This window comes from Somniosus microcephalus, chromosome 4 (genome assembly GCF_052327205.1).
Source record: "Somniosus microcephalus isolate GS21.2 chromosome 4, FLI_Smic_1.0, whole genome shotgun sequence".
In the NCBI taxonomy this organism is placed as follows: domain Eukaryota; kingdom Metazoa; phylum Chordata; class Chondrichthyes; order Squaliformes; family Somniosidae; genus Somniosus; species Somniosus microcephalus.
This window is the reverse complement of record NC_140990.1, coordinates 35,052,351-35,071,961: the sequence shown is the minus strand read 5'-3', so window position 1 is coordinate 35,071,961 and position 19,611 is coordinate 35,052,351. Positions and strand designations below refer to the sequence as shown.

The 19,611-nt window shown below is 53.2% G+C and overlaps 1 protein-coding gene across 1 annotated transcript in view; it reads left to right on the top strand.

Moving 5' to 3' along the window:
- LOC147118610 (uncharacterized) overlaps positions 1–19,611 on the top strand; it is an 82,277-nt gene that overhangs the window by 38,506 nt on the left and 24,160 nt on the right. The gene's annotated exons all lie outside the window — the stretch shown is intronic.

Below are 19,611 nucleotides of genomic sequence, written 5' to 3'. Positions count from 1 at the left end.
CTACTCTCCAACCCCTCAATCCAATTCCTCTATTAACCCCTACTCTCCAACCCCCTCACCACAACTCCTCTTTCACCCCTACTATCCAACCCCCCTCACCGCAACTCCTCTTTCACCCGTAATCTCCAAACCCCCTTCACCCCAACTTCTCTTTCACCCCTAATCTCCAACCCCCCTCACCTCAACTCCTCTTTCAACCCTACTCTCCAGACTCCTCACCCCAACTCCTCTTTCGGCCCTACTCTCCAACCCCCCACACCCCAACTCCTCTTTCACCCCTACTCTCCAAGCCCCTCACCGCAACTCCTCTTTCGCCCCTACTCTCCAACCCCCTTCACCCCAACACCTCTTTCACCCCTACTCTCCAACCCCCTCACCCCAACTCCTTTTACCCCTGCTCTCCAATCCCCTCACCCCAACTCCTCTTTCACCCCTACTCTCCAACCCCCTTCACCCCAACTCCTCTTTCACCCCTACTCTCCAACCCCCCTCACCCCAACTCCTTTCACCCCTACTCTCCAACCCCCTCACCCCAACTCCTCTTTCACCCCTACTCTCCAAACCCCTTCATCCCAACTTCTCTTTCACCCCTACTCTCCAACCCTCTCACCCCAAATCCTCTTACAACCCTACTCTCCAATCCCCCTCACCCCAACTCCTCTTTCACCCCTACTCTCCAATCCCCTCACCCCAACTCGTCTTTCACCCCTACTCTCCAAACCCCCGCACCCCAACTCCTCTTTCACCCCTACTCTCCAACCCCCTCACCACAACTCCTCTTTCACCACTAAACTCCAACCCCCCTCACCCCAACGCCTCCTTCACCCCTACTCTCCAACCCCCTCACCCAACTCCTCTTTCACCTCTGCTCTCCAACCCCCCTCACCCCAACTTCTCTTTCACCCCTAATCTCCAACCCCCCTCACCCCAACTCCTCTTTCACCCCTACTCTCCAGACTCCTCACCCCAACTCCTCTTTCGGCCCTGCTCTCCAACCCCCCACACCCCAACTCCTCTTTCACCCCTACTCTCCAAACCCCTCACCCCAACTCCTCTTTCGCCCCTAATCTCAAACCCCCTTCACCCCAACACCTCTTTCACCCCTACTCTCCAACCCCCTCACCCCAACTCCTTTTACCCCTGCTCTCCAACCCCCTCACCCCAACTCCTCTTTCACCCCTACTCTCCAACCCCCCTCACCCCAACTCCTCTTTCACCCCTACTCTCCAACCCCTCTCACCCCAACTCCTCTTTCACCCCTACTCACCAACCCCCCTCACCCCAACTCCTCTTTCACCCGTACTCTCCAACCCCCCTCACCCCAACTCCTCTTTCACCCCTACTCTCCACCCCCTCACCGCAACTCCTCTTTCACCCCTACTCTCTAACCCCCTCACCCCAACTCCTCTTTCACCCCTACTCTCCCAGCCCCCTCACCCCAACTCCTCTTTCACCCCTACTCTCCAACACCCCACCCCAACTCCTCTTTCACCCCTACTCTCCACCCCCTCACCCCAACTTCTCTTTCACCCCTACTCTCCATGCCCCCTCACCCCAACTCCTCTTTCACCCCTACTCTCCAACCCCCTCACCCCAACTCCTCTTTCACCCCTACTCTCCAACCCCCCTCACCCCAAATCCTCTTTCACCCCTACTCTGCACCCCCTCACCCCAACTTCTCTTTCACCCCTACTCTCCAACCCCCCTCACCCCAACTCCTCTTTCACCCCTACTCTCCAACCCCCTCACCCCAACTCCACTTTCACCCCTAATCTCCAACCCCCTCACACCAACTCCTCTTTCACCCCTACTCTCCAACCACCCTCACCCCAACACCTCTTTCACCCCTACTCTCCAACCCCCCTCACCCCAACTCCTCTTTCACCCCTACTCTCCAACCCCCCCACCCAACTACACTTTCACCCCGTATCTCCAACCCCCCTGACTCCGACTCCTCCTTCACCCCTACTTTCCAACCCCCCTCACCCCAACTCCTCTTTCACCCCTACTCTCCAACCCCCTTCACCCCAACTCCTCTTTCACCCCTACTCTCCAACCCCCCTCACCCCAACTCCTCTTTCACCCCTACTTTCCAACCCCCCTCACCCCAACTCCTCTTTCGCCCCGACTCTCCAACCACCTTCACCCCAACTCGTCTTTCAACCCCTACTCTCCAACCCCCCTCACCCCAACTCCTCTTTCACCCCTACTCTCCAACACCCCTCACCCCAACTCCGCTTTCACCCCAACTCTCCACCCCGCCTCACCCAAACTCCTGTCTCTCCCCTACTCTCCAACCCCCCTCACCCCAACTCCTCTTTCACCCCTACTCTCCAACCCCCTCACCCCAACTCCTCTTTCACCACTACTCTCCAACCCCCCTCACCCCAACTCCCATTTCACCCCTACTCTCCAACCCCCTCACCCCAACTCCTCTTTCACCCCGACTCTCCAACCCCCCTCACCCCAACTCCTCTTTCACCCCTACTCTCCAACCCCCTTCACCCCAACTCCTCTTTCACCCCTACTCTCCAACCCCCTCACCCCAACTCCTCTTTCACCCCTACTCTCCAACCCCCCTCACCCCAACTCCTCTTTCACCACTACTCTGCAACCCCCCTCACCCCAACTCCTCTTTCACCTCAACTCTCCAACCACCCTCACGCCAACTCCTCCTTCACCCCTTGTGGTAAACCACTGCTAACTCTGTACATGTCTGTGTGGTAAACCACTGTTAACTCTGTACAGGCCCGGGCATGTCACCGCCCCTGGCTCCACCCCTAAGCCCGGGTATAAAGGTGACTCACCACCCTTCCCCCGGGAGCTCTGAGGATGGATCCACTAGCAGAGGCATGCTCCAGTTCTTAGTCAATAAAAGCCTACTTTGTATAAGTTGAACTCGTAGTCTTTGGTGTTGATGATAGTGCATCACCCCTACTCTCCAAACCCCCTCACCCCAATTCCTCTTTCGCCCCTACTCTCCAACCCCCCTCACCCCAACTGCTCTTTCACCCCTACTCCCCAACCCCTCTCACACCAACTCCTCTTTCACCCCTTCTCTCCAACCCACTCACCCCAACTCCTCTTTCACCCCTACTCTCCAACCCCCCTCACCCGAACTTCTCTTTCACCCCTACTCTCCAACCCCCTTCATCCCAACTCCTCTTTCACCCCTACTCTCCAACGCCCCTCACCCGAACTCCACTTTCACCCCTACTCTCCACCCCCCTCACCCCAACTCCTCTTTCACCCCTACTATCCAATCCCCCTCACCCCAACTCCTCTTTCACCCCTACTCTCCAAACCAGCTCACCCCAACTGCTCTTTCACCCCTACTCTCCAACCCCTTCACCCCAACTCCTCTTTCACCCCTACTCTCCAACCCCCTCACCCCAACTCCTCTTTCACCCCTACTCCCCAACCCCCCTCACCCCAACTCCTCTTTCACCCCTACTCTCCAAACCCCTCACCCCAACTCCTCTTTCACCCCTACTCTCCAACCCCCTCACCTCAACTTCTCTTTCACCCCTACTCTCCAAACCCCCTCACCTCAACTCCTCTTTCACCCCTACTCTCCAACCCCTCAATCCAATTCCTCTATTAACCCCTACTCTCCAACCCCCTCACCACAACTCCTCTTTCACCCCTACTATCCAACCCCCCTCACCGCAACTCCTCTTTCACCCGTAATCTCCAACACCCCTCACCTCAACTCCTCTTTCAACCCTACTCTCCAGACTCCTCACCCCAACTCCTCTTTCGGCCCTACTCTCCAACCCCCCACACCCCAACTCCTCTTTCACCCCTACTCTCCAAGCCCCTCACCGCAACTCCTCTTTCGCCCCTACTCTCCAACCCCCTTCACCCCAACACCTCTTTCACCCCTACTCTCCAACCCCCTCACCCCAACTCCTTTTACCCCTGCTCTCCAATCCCCTCACCCCAACTCCTCTTTCACCCCTACTCTCCAACCCCCTTCACCCCAACACCTCTTTCACCCCTACTCTCCAACCCCCCTCACCCCAACTCCTTTCACCCCTACTCTCCAACTCTCTCACCCCAACTCCTCTTTCACCCCTACTCTCCAAACCCCTTCATCCCAACTTCTCTTTCACCCCTACTCTCCAACCCTCTCACCCCAAATCCTCTTACAACCCTACTCTCCAACCCCCCTCACCCCAACTCCTCTTTCACCCCTACTCTCCAATCCCCTCACCCCAACTCGTCTTTCACCCCTACTCTCCAAACCCCCGCACCCCAACTCCCCTTTCAGCCCTACTCTCCAACCCCCTCACCACAACTCCTCTTTCACCACTAAACTCCAACCACCCTCACCCCAACGCCTCCTTCACCCCTACTCTCCAACCCCCTCACCCCACTCCTCTTTCACCTCTGCTCTCCAACCCCCCTCACCCCAAATTCTCTTTCACCCCTAATCTCCAACCCCCCTCACCCCAACTCCTCTTTCACCCCTACTCTCCAGACTCCTCACCCCAACTCCTCTTTCGGCCCTGCTCTCCAACCCCCCACACCCCAACTCCTCTTTCACCCCTACTCTCCAAACACCTCACCCCAACTCCTCTTTCGCCCCTAATCTCAATCCCCCTTCACCCCAACACCTCTTTCACACCTACTCTCCAACCCCCTCACCCCAACTCCTTTTACCCCTGCTCTCCAACCCCCTCACCCCAACTCCTCTTTCACCCCTACTCTCCAACCCCTCTCACCCCAACTCCTCTTTCACCCCTACTCACCAACCCCCCTCACCCCAACTCCTCTTTCACCCGTACTCTCCAACCCCCCTCACCCCAACTCCTCTTTCACCCCTACTCTCCACCCCCTCACCGCAACTCCTCTTTCACCCCTACTCTCTAACCCCCTCACCCCAACTCCTCTTTCACCCCTACTCTCCCAGCCCCCTCACCCCAACTCCTCTTTCACCCCTACTCTCCAACCCCCCACCCCAACTCCTCTTTCACCCCTACTCTCCACCCCCTCACCCCAACTCCTCTTTCACCCCTACTCTCCATGCCCCCTCACCCCAACTCCTCTTTCACCCCTACTCTCCAACCCCCTCACCCCAACTCCTCTTTCACCCCTACTCTCCAACCCCCCTGACCCCAAATCCTCTTTCACCCCTACTCTCCACCCCCTCACCCCAACTTCTCTTTCACCCCTACTCTCCAACCCCCCTCACCCCAACTCCTCTTTCACCCCTACTCTCCAACCCCCTCACCCCAACGCCACTTTCACCCCTAATTTCCAACCCCCTCACACCAACTCCTCTTTCACCCCTACTCTCCAACCCCCCTCACCCCAACACCTCTTTCACCCCTACTCTCCAACCCCCCTCACCCCAACTCCTCTTTCACCCCTACTCTCCAACCCCCCCACCCAACTACTCTTTCACCCCGTATCTCCAACCCCCCTGACTCCGACTCCTCCTTCACCCCTACTTTCCAAACCCCCTCACCCCAACTCCTCTTTCACCCCTACTCTCCAACCCCCTTCACCCCAACTCCTCTTTCACCCCTACTCTCCAACCCCCCTCACCCCAACTCCTCTTTCACCCTTACTTTCCAACCCCCCTCACCCCAACTCCTCTTTCACCCCGACTCTCCAACCCCCTTCACCCCAACTCGTCTTTCACCCCTACTCTCCAACCCCCCTCACCCCAACTCCTCTTTCACCCCTACTCTCCAACACCCCTCACCCAAACTCCGCTTTCACCCCTACTCTCCACCCCGCCTCACCCAAACTCCTGTCTCACCCCTACTCTCCAACCCCCCTCACCCCAACTCCTCTTTCACCCCTACTCTCCAACCCCCTCACCCCAACTCCTCTTTCACCACTACTCTCCAACCCCCCTCACCCCAACTCCTCTTTCACCCGTACTCTCCAACCCCCTCACCCCAACTCCTCTTTCACCCCTACTCTCCAACCCCCCTCACCCCAACTCCTCTTTCACCCCTACTCTCCAACCCCCTTCACCCCAACTCCTCTTTCACCCCTACTCTCCAACCCCCTCACCCCAACTCCTCTTTCACCCCTACTCTCCAACCCCCCTCACCGCAACTCCTCTTTCACCCCTACTCTCCAACCCCCTCACCCCACCTCCTCTTTCACCACTACTCTCCAAGCCCCTCACCCGAACTCCTCTTTCACCCCTACTCTCCAACTCCCCTCACCCCAACTCCTCCATCACCCCTACTCTCCAAACCTCTCACCCCAACTCCTCCTCACCCCTACTCTCCAACCCCCTCACCCCAACTCCTCTTTCAACCCTACTCTCCAACCCCCCTCACCCCAACTCATCTTTCACCCCTACTCTCCAACCCCCCTCACCCCAACTCCTCTTTCACCCCTACTCTCCACCCCCCTCACCGCAACTCCTCTTTCACCCCTACTCTCTAACCCCCTCACCCCAACTCCTCTTTCACCCCTACTCTCCCACCCCCCTCACCCCAACTCCTCTTTCACCCCTACTCTCCAACCCCCCTCACCCCAACTCCTCTTTCACCCCTGCTCTCCAACCCCTTCACCCCAACTCCTCTTTCACCCCTACTCTCCAACCCCCCTCACCCCAACTCATCTTTCACCCCTACTCTCCAACCCCCGTCACTCCAACTCCTCTTTCACCCCTACTCTCCAACCCCCTCACCCCAACTCCTCTTTCACCCCTACTCTCCACCCCCTCACCCCAACTTCTCTTTCACCCCTACTCTCCACCCCCTCACCCCAACTCCTCTTTCACCCCTACTCTCCAACCCCCCTCACCCCAACTCCTCTTTCACCCCTACTCTCCAACCCCCTCACCCCAACTCCTCTTTCACCCCTACCCTCCAACCCCCCTCAACCCAACTCCTCTTTCACCCGTACTCTCCAACCCCCTCACCCCAACTCCTCTTTCACCCCTACTCTCCAACCCCCTCACCCCAACTCCTCTTTCACCCCTACTCTCCAACCCCCTTCACCCCAACTCCTCTTTCACCCCTACTCTCCAACCCCCTTCACCCCAACTCTTCTTTCACCCCTACTCTCCAACCCCCTCACCCCAACTCCTCTTTCACCCCTACTCTCCAACCCCCCTCACCGCAACTCCTCTTTCACCCCTACTCTCCAACCCCCTCACCCCAACTCCTCTTTCACCACTACTCTCCAAGCCCCTCACCCGAACTCCTCTTTCACCCCTACTCTCCAACTCCCCTCACCCCAACTCCTCCATCACCCCTACTCTCCAAACCTCTCACCCCAACTCCTCCTTCACCCCTACTCTCCAACCCCCTCACCCCAACTCCTCTTTCACCCCTACTCTCCAACCCCCCTCACCCCAACTCCTCTTTCACCCCTACTCTCCAATCCCCCTCACCCCAACTCCTCTTTCACCCCTACTCTCCACCCCCCTCACCGCTACTCCTCTTTCACCCCTACTCTCTAACCCCCTCACCCCAACTCCTCTTTCACCCCTACTCTCCCACCCCCCTCACCCCAACTCCTCTTTCACCCCTACTCTCCATCCCCCCTCACCCCAACTCCTCTTTCACCCCTGCTCTCCAACCCCTTCACCCCAACTCCTCTTTCACCCCTACTCTCCAACCCCCCTCACCCGAACTCATCTTTCACCCCTACTCTCCAACCCCCGTCACCCCAACTCCTCTTTCACCCCTACTCTCCAACCCCCTCACTCCAACTCCTCTTTCACCCCTACTCCCCACCCCCTCACCCCAGCTTCTCTTTCACCCCTACTCTCCACCCCCTCACCCCAACTCCTCTTTCACCCCTACTCTCCAACCCCCCTCACCCCAACTCCTCTTTCACCCCTACTCTCCAACCCCCTCACCCCAACTCCTCTTTCACCCCTACCCTCCAACCCCCCTCACCCCAACTCCTCTTTCACCCGTACTCTCCAACCCCCTCACCCCAACTCCTCTTTCACCCCTACTCTCCAACCCCCCTCACCCCAACTCCTCTTTCACCCCTACACTCCAACCCCCTCACCCCAACTCCTCTTTCTCCCCTACTCTGCAAACTCCTCACCCCAACTCCTCTTTCAACCCTACTCTCCAACCCCCTCACCCCAGCTCATCTGTCACCCCTACTCTCCAAACTCCTCACCCCAACTTCTCTTTCACCCCTACACTCCAACCCCCTCACCCCAACTCCTCTTTCACCCCTACTCTCCAACCCCCTCACCCCAACTCCTCTTTCACCCCTACTCTCCAAACCCCCTCACCCCAACTCCTCTTTCACCCCTACTCTCCAACTCCCTCACCCCAACACCTCTTTCACCCCTACTCTCCAACACCCTCACCCCAACTCCAATTTCACCCCCACTCTCCAACACCCTCACCCGAACTCCTCTTTCACCCCTACTCTCCAAACCCCCTCACTCCAACTCCTCTTTCACCCCTACTCTCCAACCCCCCTCACCCCAACTCCTCTTTCACCTCAACACTTCAACCCCCCTCACCCCAACTCCTCTTTCACCCCTATGCTCCAAAACCCCTCACCCCAACTCCTCTTTCACCTCAACTCTCCAACCCCCCTCACCCCAACTCCTCTTTCCCCCCTACTCTCCAACTCCCCTCACCCCAACTCCTCTTTCACTCCTACACTCCAACCCCCTCACCCCAACTCCTCTTTCACCCCTACTCTCCAACTGTGGTGATTATTCTTGTTTTGTGAGAAGTATTGTGATTGGTTGCCTGTTTCCTGCCTTGTGATATATGCTGTAAACTCATTGGTAGTTGATGTCATGTGATTTGTGGTGGCCATCTTAAATTCAGTTCTCTACAGCCTTGGTTGGGACTGGGTGTTGAAGATGTGCTGCTGGGTTTTTAACGTTAATAAAGCCTAGATTTAGAAAGGCAAATCTACTGTTTATTTCAATTTATTAACCTTTTGTTAGAATGGAGCGATATCTTCAACCGGAGCGATTTAATGCTGACCCTAATTCTGCAGGAGTGGATGATAAATGGAAACAGTGGTATCGTACATTTAAAAACTTTTTGGGTGTGTTGGATCAAGAGTCTCTAAATAGTTGAATATACTGATCAACTACATTGCTCCGGATGTGTATAAGTATATCGTGGACTGTGAAACTTACGAATTGGCTATTGCTACATTGGAAAAGATTTTTGTTAAGCCAAAGAATGAGGTATTTGCACGTCATCTTCTATCTGCCCGTAGGCAGCAGGTGGGAGAATCTTTGGATGCTTATTTACAAGCACTTCGGCGCCTTGGTGCTAACTGTAATTATAAAGCCGTGTCGGCAGAAGAATATAAGGAAGAATCGGTACGGGATGCTTTTATTAATGGATTACTGTCTAGATCAATTCATCAGCGGTTATTAGAAAATAAGACTTTGGATCTCATGAGTGCTTTTGAGCAAGCCTCTACATTGGATTTGGCTCAGAGAAGTTCGGATTCTTATGCTCTTTTTAATTGGCCTGCGACTGTGGTTTCGGCAGTCCGGATGAAAAGGAATTATGTGGACTTAATAGGAGTGGTTTACCAGATTCTGAAACAGTTTCTACTTCGGCTGCTATTGCCTCTAGGATTCAGAAGTGTTATTTTTGTGGGAACGCCCGGCACCCTCGTCTGAAGTGTCCTGCTCGGGAGGCTGTGTGTAGTAAATGCGGCAAGAGAGGTCATTATGCACGTGTTTGTAAATCAATTGCCTCCTTTGCAACTATTCAGCCTTTAGATAGGGTGTATATTGCATCTGTTTCTGCTGCCTTTGCTCATGGCCTAAATAAAGCTATAGTTACGGCCCAAGTTAATGGGTTAGAAGTGAAGGCCCTTATAGATACGGGCAGTACCGAGAGTTTTATAAGTCTTCAGTTTGTGAAGGAGAAGCGTTTGAAAATTTTGCCTGTTACTTATCAGGTGTGTATGGCTCAGACGACTCTCACCTCACAAGTAGCTGGTTGTTGCCTTGTGAAATTAATTCTTCTAGGTAATACGTATACTGATATACACCTATCAGTTTTGCCTAATCTCTGTGCGGATATTTTGATTGGTCATGATGTGCTTCAATTACACGAGTCTCTCAGTCTTTCTTTTGGAGGAACTAAGCCACCTTTATCTATTTGTGGATTAACTTCTTTATCCATTTCTCCATTATCACTTTTTTCCAATTTGATGCCGGATTGTAAGCCAATTGCTACCAAGTCAAGAAGGTATAGTAGTCAGGATAAAGAATTTATTAATTCAGAAGTTCAACGTCTTTTATTGGAAGGAATCATTGAACCTAGTTGTTTGCCCTGGCGGGCACAAGTAGTTGTCACCACTAACGAGAGACATAAGAAACGAATGGTGATAGACTACTCTCAAACTATTAATAGGTATACTCAATTAGATGCGTACCCTTTGCCTAAGATTGATGAGCTTATCAACAAAGTATCTCAGTATAAGGTTTTTAGCACTATTGACCTAAAGAGTGCTTATCATCAGATTCCTATTGTTAAGAGGGATCAACCATATACGGCCTTTGAGGCTGGCGGAAAGCTGTATCAGTTTTGCCGAGTACCATTTGGTGTTACTAATGGTGTTGCCTGTTTTCAACGGGCAATGGATGCTTTTATAAGTGATAACTCTCTCTCTGACACCTTTTCATATTTAGATGACATCACGGTGTGTGGCAAATCAAGGGTGGAGCATGATTCTAATTTAGAAAGATTCCTTCAAGCTGCGGAAAAAGTTGGTTTAACTTTCAATAAAGAGAAGTGTATCTTTTCGACCACTGAGGTAAATCTACTGGGGTATATTATCTAGGGAAACAAGATTAAATCAGATCCAGAATGCCTGCGACCATTGATTGATTTACCTTGTCCTACTAATTCTAAGGCTTTGCAATGAGTTGTTGGACTGTTTTCTTATTATTCTAATTGGATTGCAAACTTTTCGCAGAAGATCCGGCCCCTTATTCGGGTTACGACATATCCTCTATCATGGGAGGCCAGGACGTGTTTTGATAATTTCAAAAAGGATATCCTTGGAGCAGTTGTGCATTCTATTGATGAGCAGGTTCCCTTTGTGATTGAGACGGACACTTCCGATTTTGCAATTGGGGCTACTCTGAACCAAAATGGAAGACCTGTGGCCTTTTTCTCACGTACTTTGAACAATAGTGAGAAAAGACACTCCTCAATAGAGAAAGAGGCGTATGCAATAGTAGAAGCACTGCGTAAATGGAGACATTATTTATTGGGGCGACATTTTACGTTGGTAACTGACCAAAAATCTGTGTCCTTTATGTTTGATGTCAAACATTTTGGAAAGATCAAGAATGATAAAATAATGAGGTGGAGGATTGAGTTGGCATGCTACCATTTTGATATAGTTTACCGTCCGGGGAAGGATAATGTTGCTGCTGATGCACTGTCGAGGGCTTATTGTTCTGTGATTCACAGAGATACGCTTATTAATCTTCATAATGCTTTGTGCCATCCTGGTGTTACGAGGATGATACACTTCGGACGCAGTAAGAATTTGCCCTTTTCAGTTGAAGACGTCAAGCGGATGACTGCATCATGTTCTATCTGTGCTTGGTGTAAACCGAATTTCTTTAAGCCTCAACGAGCTCATCTTATAAAGGCTACTTCTCCCTTTGAACGTTTGAGCGTTGATTTTAAGGGGCCTCTTCCTTCAACGACTCAGAATCGATATATATTTACTGTTGTGGATGAGTTTTCAAGGTTCCCTTTTGCTTTTCCTTGCGCAGACATATCAGCTGCTACAGTTATCAAATGTCTGACTCAACTTTTTGTCATCTTTGGGATGCCTGCGTATATCCATTCGGATCAGGGAAGTTCTTTTATGTCTTCCCAGTTGAAGGAATACCTCCAGAGTCGGGGAATCTCTACTAGTAGAACTACCCCGTATAATCCCCAGGGTAATGGACAGTGCGAACGATATAATGGGATGATCTGGAAGGCAGTTATGTTGGCTTTGACATCCTGGAACCTTAAGAATACACAGTGGGAAATGGTACTGCCTGATGCCCTGCATGCCATTAGATTATTGCTTTCAACGGCTACTAATGTGACCCCCCATGAAAGGCTCTTTAACTATCCGCGGAGATCTACTATGGGATATTCGGTACCTTCATGGCTTACTATGCAGGGACCTGTGCTGCTTCGACGCCATGTTAGATTGTCAAAATGTGATCCTTTAGTGGAGGAGGTGGAGCTGTTGGAGGCAAATTCCCAATATTTTCATATTCGATTCCAAGATGGGAAAGAAAGTACTGTTTCAATTAAAGACTTGGCTCCTTGTGGTGGCCAGCCCTCTTCTGAGGATATTAACAAGAGTCATGATTCAGATAATGAGGATGTCGTCACAGATACTACGAATATTTCCAATCCTATTGCAGAGAATTATAATTCTATTAGTCAGCCCTCGATGGATGTTCATGACCGTCCCAGTTTACCTCCTGATGGGATTTCTAATCCGGAAACCGTTGATAATCAGGATATGGATAGCCTTCCTGCAGTAGATACTTCTGTGCCTCCTGGTGTGGGAGGGCAAGGAATTTCACCAAGGTTAAGAAGGTCGACACGAACAAGATATCCGGTCGACTGATTGAAAATGGACTTTTAAAATAATTTGATAGTAATGTTTTAAAACTGTTGAAATATTATATTTGTATTGTTTTAGTTATAAATAATTAATTGTAAATTGTAAAGGCTACCTAGATTGGAGTATGTTTTAAAAGGAGGGGTGAATGTGGTGATTATTCTTGTTTTGTAAGAAGTATTGTGATTGGTTGTCTGCTTCCTGCCTTGAGATATTTGCTGTAAACTCATTGGTAGTTGATGTCATGTGATTTGTGGTGGCCATCTTAAATTCAGTTCTCTACAGCCTTGGTTGGGACTGGGTGTTGAAGATGTGCTGCTGGGTTTTTAAGGTTAATAAAGCCGAGATTGAGAAAGGCAAATCTACTCTTTATTTCACCAACCCACTCACCCCAACTCCTCTTTCACACCTACTCTCCAAGCCCCTCACCCCAACACCTCTTTCACCCCTACTCTCCAACGCCCCTCACTCCAACTCCTCTTTCACCCCTACTCTCCAAACCCCTCACCCCAACTCCTCTTTCACCCCTACTTTCCAACCCCATCACCCCAACTCCTCTTTCACCCCGACTCTCCAACACCCCTCACCCCAACTCCTCTTTCACCCCTACTCACCAACAGCCCTCACCCCAACTCCTCCTTCACCTCTATTCTCCAACCCCACTCACCCCAACTCCTATTTCACCCCTACTGTCCAACCTCCCTCACCCCAACTCCTCTTTCACCCCTACACTCCAACCCCCTCACCCCAAATCCTCTTTCACCCCTACTCTGCAAACTCCTCACAACAACTCCTCTTTCACCCCTACTCTCCAACTCCCTCACCCCAACTCCTCTTTCACCCCTACTCTCCAAACTCCTCACCCCAACTTCTCTTTCACCACTACACTCCAAACCCCGCACCCCAACTCCTCTTTCACCCCTAATCTCCAACCCCCCTCACCCCAACTTCTCTTTCACCCCTACACTCCAACCCCCTCACCCCAACTCCTCTTTCACCCCTACTCTTCAACCCGCTCACCCCAACTCCGCTTTCACCCATACTCCCCAAACCCCCTCACCCCAACTCCTCTTTCACCACTACTCTCCAACTCCCTCACCCCAACACCTCTTTCACCCCTACTCTCCAACCCCCTCACCCCAACTCCAAATTCACCCCCACTCTCCAACACCCTCGCCCCAACTTCTCTTTCACTCTACTCTACAAACCCCCTCACTCCAACTCCTCTTTCACCCCTACTCTCCAACCCGTCACCCCAACTCCTCTTTCACCTCAACTCGCCAACCCCCTCACCCCAACTCCTCTTTCACACCTACTATGCAACCCCCCTCGCCCCAACTCCTCTTTCACTCCTACTCTCCAACCCCCTCACCCCAACTCCTCTTTCACCCCTAATCTCCAAACCACTCACCCCAACTCCTCTTTCACCCCTACTCGCCAACCCCCTCACCCCAACTCCTCTTTCACCCCTACTCTCCAACCCCCCTCACTCCAACTCCTCTTTCACCCCTACTCTACAACCCCCTCGCCCCAACTCCTTTTTCACCCCTACTCTCCAACCCCCCTCACTCCAACTCCTCTTTCACCCCTACTCTCCAACACCCCTCACTCCAACTCCTCTTTCACCCCTACTCTCCAACCCCCCTCACCCAACTCCTCTCTCACCCCTACTCTCCAACGCCCCTCACCCGAACTCCTCTTTCACCCCTACTCTCCAACCCCCCTCACCCCAACTCCTCTTTCACCCCTACTCTCCAACCCCCCTCACCCCAACTCCTCTTTCACCCCTACTCTCCAACCCCCCTCACCCCAACTCCTCTTTCACTCCTACACTCCAACACCCCTCACCCCAACTCCTCTTTCACCCCTACTCTCCAACGCCCCTCACCTCAACACCTCTTTCACCCCTACTCTCCAACCCCCCTCACCCCAACTCCTCTTTCACACCTACTCTCCAACCCCCCTCACACCAACTCCGCTTTCACCCCTACTCTCCAAACCCCCTCGCCCCAACTGCTCTTTCATCCCTGCTCTCCAACCCCCTCACCCCAACTCCTCTTTCACCCCTACTCTCCAACCCCCTCACCCCAACTCCTCTTTCACCCCTACTCTCCAACGCCCCTCACCCGAACTCGTCTTTCACCCCTACTCTCCAAGCCCCCTCACCCCAATTCCTCTTTCACCCCTACTCTCCAAACCCCCTCACCCCAACTCCTATTTCACCCCTACTCTCCAAGACCCCTCACCCCAATTCCTCTTTCACCCCTACTCTCCAAACACCCTCACCCCAACTCCTATTTCACACCTACACTCCAACCCCCCCACCCAACTCCTCTTTCAGCCCTAATCTCCAACCCCCCTCACCCCGACTCCTCTTTCACCAATACTCTCCAACCCCTTCACCCCAACTCCTCTTTCACCCCTACTCTCCAACCCCCCTCACCCCACCTCCTCTTTCAGCCCTACTCTCCAACCCCCTCACCCCAAATGCTCTTTCACCCCTACTCTCCAACCCACCTCACCCCAACTCCTCTTTCACCCCTACTCTCCACCACCCTTCACCCCAACTCCTCTTTCACCCCTACTCTCCAATCCCCCTCACCCCAACTCCTCTTTCACCCCTACTCTCCAACACCCCCACCCAACTCCTCTATCAGCCCTAATCTCCAAACCCCCTCACCCCGACTCCTCTTTCACCCCTACTCTCCAACCCCTCACCCCAACACCTCTTTCACCCCTACTCTCCAACGCCCCTCACTCCAACTCCTCTTTCACCCCTACTCTCCAAACCCCTCACCCCAACTCCTCTTTCACACCTACTCTCCAAGCCCCTCACCCCAACACCTCTTTCACCCCTACTCTCCAACGCCCCTCACTCCAACTCCTCTTTCACCCCTACTCTCCAAACCCCTCACCCCAACTCCTCTTTCACCCCTACTTTCCAACCCCATCACCCCAACTCCTCTTTCACCCCGACTCTCCAACACCCCTCACCCCAACTCCTCTTTCACCCCTACTCACCAACAGCCCTCACCCCAACTCCTCCTTCACCTCTATTCTCCAACCCCACTCACCCCAACTCCTATTTCACCCCTACTGTCCAACCTCCCTCACCCCAACTCCTCTTTCACCCCTACACTCCAACCCCCTCACCCCAAATCCTCTTTCACCCCTACTCTGCAAACTCCTCACAACAACTCCTCTTTCACCCCTACTCTCCAACTCCCTCACCCCAACTCCTCTTTCACCCCTACTCTCCAAACTCCTCACCCCAACTTCTCTTTCACCACTACACTCCAAACCCCGCACCCCAACTCCTCTTTCACCCCTAATCTCCAACCCCCCTCACCCCAACTTCTCTTTCACCCCTACACTCCAAACCCCTCACCCCAACTCCTCTTTCACCCCTACTCTTCAACCCGCTCACCCCAACTCCGCTTTCACCCATACTCCCCAAACCCCCTCACCCCAACTCCTCTTTCACCACTACTCTCCAACTCCCTCACCCCAACACCTCTTTCACCCCTACTCTCCAACCCCCTCACCCCAACTCCAAATTCACCCCCACTCTCCAACACCCTCGCCCCAACTTCTCTTTCACTCTACTCTACAAACCCCCTCACTCCAACTCCTCTTTCACCCCTACTCTCCAACCCGTCACCCCAACTCCTCTTTCACCTCAACTCGCCAACCCCCTCACCCCAACTCCTCTTTCACACCTACTATGCAACCCCCCTCGCCCCAACTCCTCTTTCACTCCTACTCTCCAACCCCCTCACCCCAACTCCTCTTTCACCCCTAATCTCCAAACCACTCACCCCAACTCCTCTTTCACCCCTACTCGCCAACCCCCTCACCCCAACTCCTCTTTCACCCCTACTCTCCAACCCCCCTCACTCCAACTCCTCTTTCACCCCACTCTACAACCCCCTCGCCCCAACTCCTTTTTCACCCCTACTCTCCAACCCCCCTCACTCCAACTCCTCTTTCACCCCTACTCTCCAACACCCCTCACTCCAACTCCTCTTTCACCCCTACTCTCCAACCCCCCTCACCCAACTCCTCTCTCACCCCTACTCTCCAACGCCCCTCACCCGAACTCCTCTTTCACCCCTACTCTCCAACCCCCCTCACCCCAACTCCTCTTTCACCCCTACTCTCCAACCCCCCTCACCCCAACTCCTCTTTCACCCCTACTCTCCAACCCCCCTCACCCCAACTCCTCTTTCACTCCTACACTCCAACACCCCTCACCCCAACTCCTCTTTCACCCCTACTCTCCAACGCCCCTCACCTCAACACCTCTTTCACCCCTACTCTCCAACCCCCCTCACCCCAACTCCTCTTTCACACCTACTCTCCAACCCCCCTCACACCAACTCCGCTTTCACCCCTACTCTCCAAACCCCCTCGCCCCAACTGCTCTTTCATCCCTGCTCTCCAACCCCCTCACCCCAACTCCTCTTTCACCCCTACTCTCCAACCCCCTCACCCCAACTCCTCTTTCACCCCTACTCTCCAACGCCCCTCACCCGAACTCGTCTTTCACCCCTACTCTCCAAGCCCCCTCACCCCAATTCCTCTTTCACCCCTACTCTCCAAACCCCCTCACCCCAACTCCTATTTCACCCCTACTCTCCAAGACCCCTCACCCCAATTCCTCTTTCACCCCTACTCTCCAAACACCCTCACCCCAACTCCTATTTCACACCTACACTCCAACCCCCCCACCCAACTCCTCTTTCAGCCCTAATCTCCAACCCCCCTCACCCCGACTCCTCTTTCACCAATACTCTCCAACCCCTTCACCCCAACTCCTCTTTCACCCCTACTCTCCAACCCCCCTCACCCCACCTCCTCTTTCAGCCCTACTCTCCAACCCCCTCACCCCAAATGCTCTTTCACCCCTACTCTCCAACCCACCTCACCCCAACTCCTCTTTCACCCCTACTCTCCACCACCCTTCACCCCAACTCCTCTTTCACCCCTACTCTCCAATCCCCCTCACCCCAACTCCTCTTTCACCCCTACTCTCCAACACCCCCACCCAACTCCTCTATCAGCCCTAATCTCCAACCCCCCTCACCCCGACTCCTCTTTCACCCCTACTCTCCAACCCCTCACCCCAACTCCTCTTTCACCCCACTCTCCAATCCCCCTCACCCCAACTCCTCTTTCACCCCTACTTTCCAACCCCCTCACCCCAACTGCTCTTTCACCCCGACTCTCCAACCCCCCTCACCCCAACTGCTCTTTCACCCCTACTCTCCAACCCCTTCACCCCAACTCCTCTTTCACCCCTAATCTCCAACCCCCCTCACCCCAACTGCTCTTTCACCCCTACTCTCCAACCCCTTCACCCCAACTCCTCTTTCACCCCTACTCTCCAACCCCCTCACCCCAACTCCTCTTTCACCCCTACTCTCCAGCGCCCCTCACCCCAACTTCTCTTTCACCCCTACTCTCCAACCTCCTTCACCCCAACTCCTCTTTCACCCCTACTCTCCAACCCCCCAACCCCAACTCCTCTTTCACCCCTAATCTGCAACCCCCCTCACCCCAACTGCTCTTTCACCCCTACTCTCCATCCCCCCTCACCCCAGCTCCTTTTTCACCCATGATCTCCAACCCCCCTCACCCCGACTCCTCTTTCACCCCTACTCACCAACCCCCCTCACCCCAACTCCTCCTTCACCCCTACTCTCCAACCCCCGTCACCCCAACTCATCTTTCACCCCTACTCTCCAACCCCCTCACCCGAACTCCTCTTTCACCCCTACTCTCCAACCCCCTCACCCCAACTCCCCTTTCACCCTACTCTCCAACATCACCTCACCCCAACTCCTCTTTCACCCCTACTCTCCAACCCCTCTCACCCCCACTCCTCTTTCACCCCTACTCTCCAACACCCTCACCCCAACTCCTCTTTCACCCCTACTCTCCAACCCCCTCACCCCAAATCCTCTTTCACCCTACTCTCCAACACCACCTCACCCCGACTCCTCTTTCACCCCTACACTCCAACCCCTCTCACCCCCACTCCTCTTTCACCCCTACTCTCCAACACCCTCACTCCAACTCCTCTTTCACCCCTACTCTCCAAACCTCCTCACCCCAACTCCTCATTCACCCCTACATTCCAACCCCCTCACCCCAACTCCTCTTTCACCCCTACTCTCCAACACCACCTCACCCCGACTCCTCTTTCACCCCTACTCTCCAACCCCCTCACCCCAACTCCTCTTTCACTCCTACTGTCCAACCCCCTCACCCCAACTGCTCTTTCACACCTACTCTCCAACCCCCTCACCCCAACTCCTCTTTCACCCCTACACTCCAACCCCCTCACCCCAACTCCTCTGTCACCCCTACTCTCCAACCCCCTTATAGATCCAAATCTAGTGGGAGGATAGAGGATTGGGAAAACTTTAAAAGACAGCAAAAAATAACAAAAAGCTTGATTAATAAAGGGAAGATAGATTATGAAAGTAAATTAGCGAAAAATATAAAAACAGATAGTAAGAGTTTTTATAGTTATATAGAAAGAAAAAGGATGGTTAAAGTAAATGTTGGTCCCTTAGAGGATGAGACCAGGAAATTAATGGTGGGAAATATGGAGATGGCAAAAACACTGAATGAATATTTTGTATCAGTCTTTACAGTAGAGGACACTAAGCATATCCCAACACTGGACAAACAGGGGGCTGTCGGGGGGGAGGAGCTAAACACGATCAAAATCACTAAGGAAGTGGTACTCGGTAAAATAATGGTACTCAAGGCGGATAAATCACCTGGACCGGATGGCTTACATCCTAGGGTCTTGAGGGGAGTGACGGTAGGGATTGTGGATGCATTGGTAATAATTTTCCAAAACTCCCTGGACTCAGCAAAGGTCCCAGCAGACTGGAAAACTGCTAATGTAACACCCTTATTTAAAAAGGGCAGTAGGCAGAAGGCTGGAAAGTATAGATCGGTTAGCCTAACATCTGTGGTAGGTAAAATTTTGGAGTCCATTATTAAGGAGACAGTAAC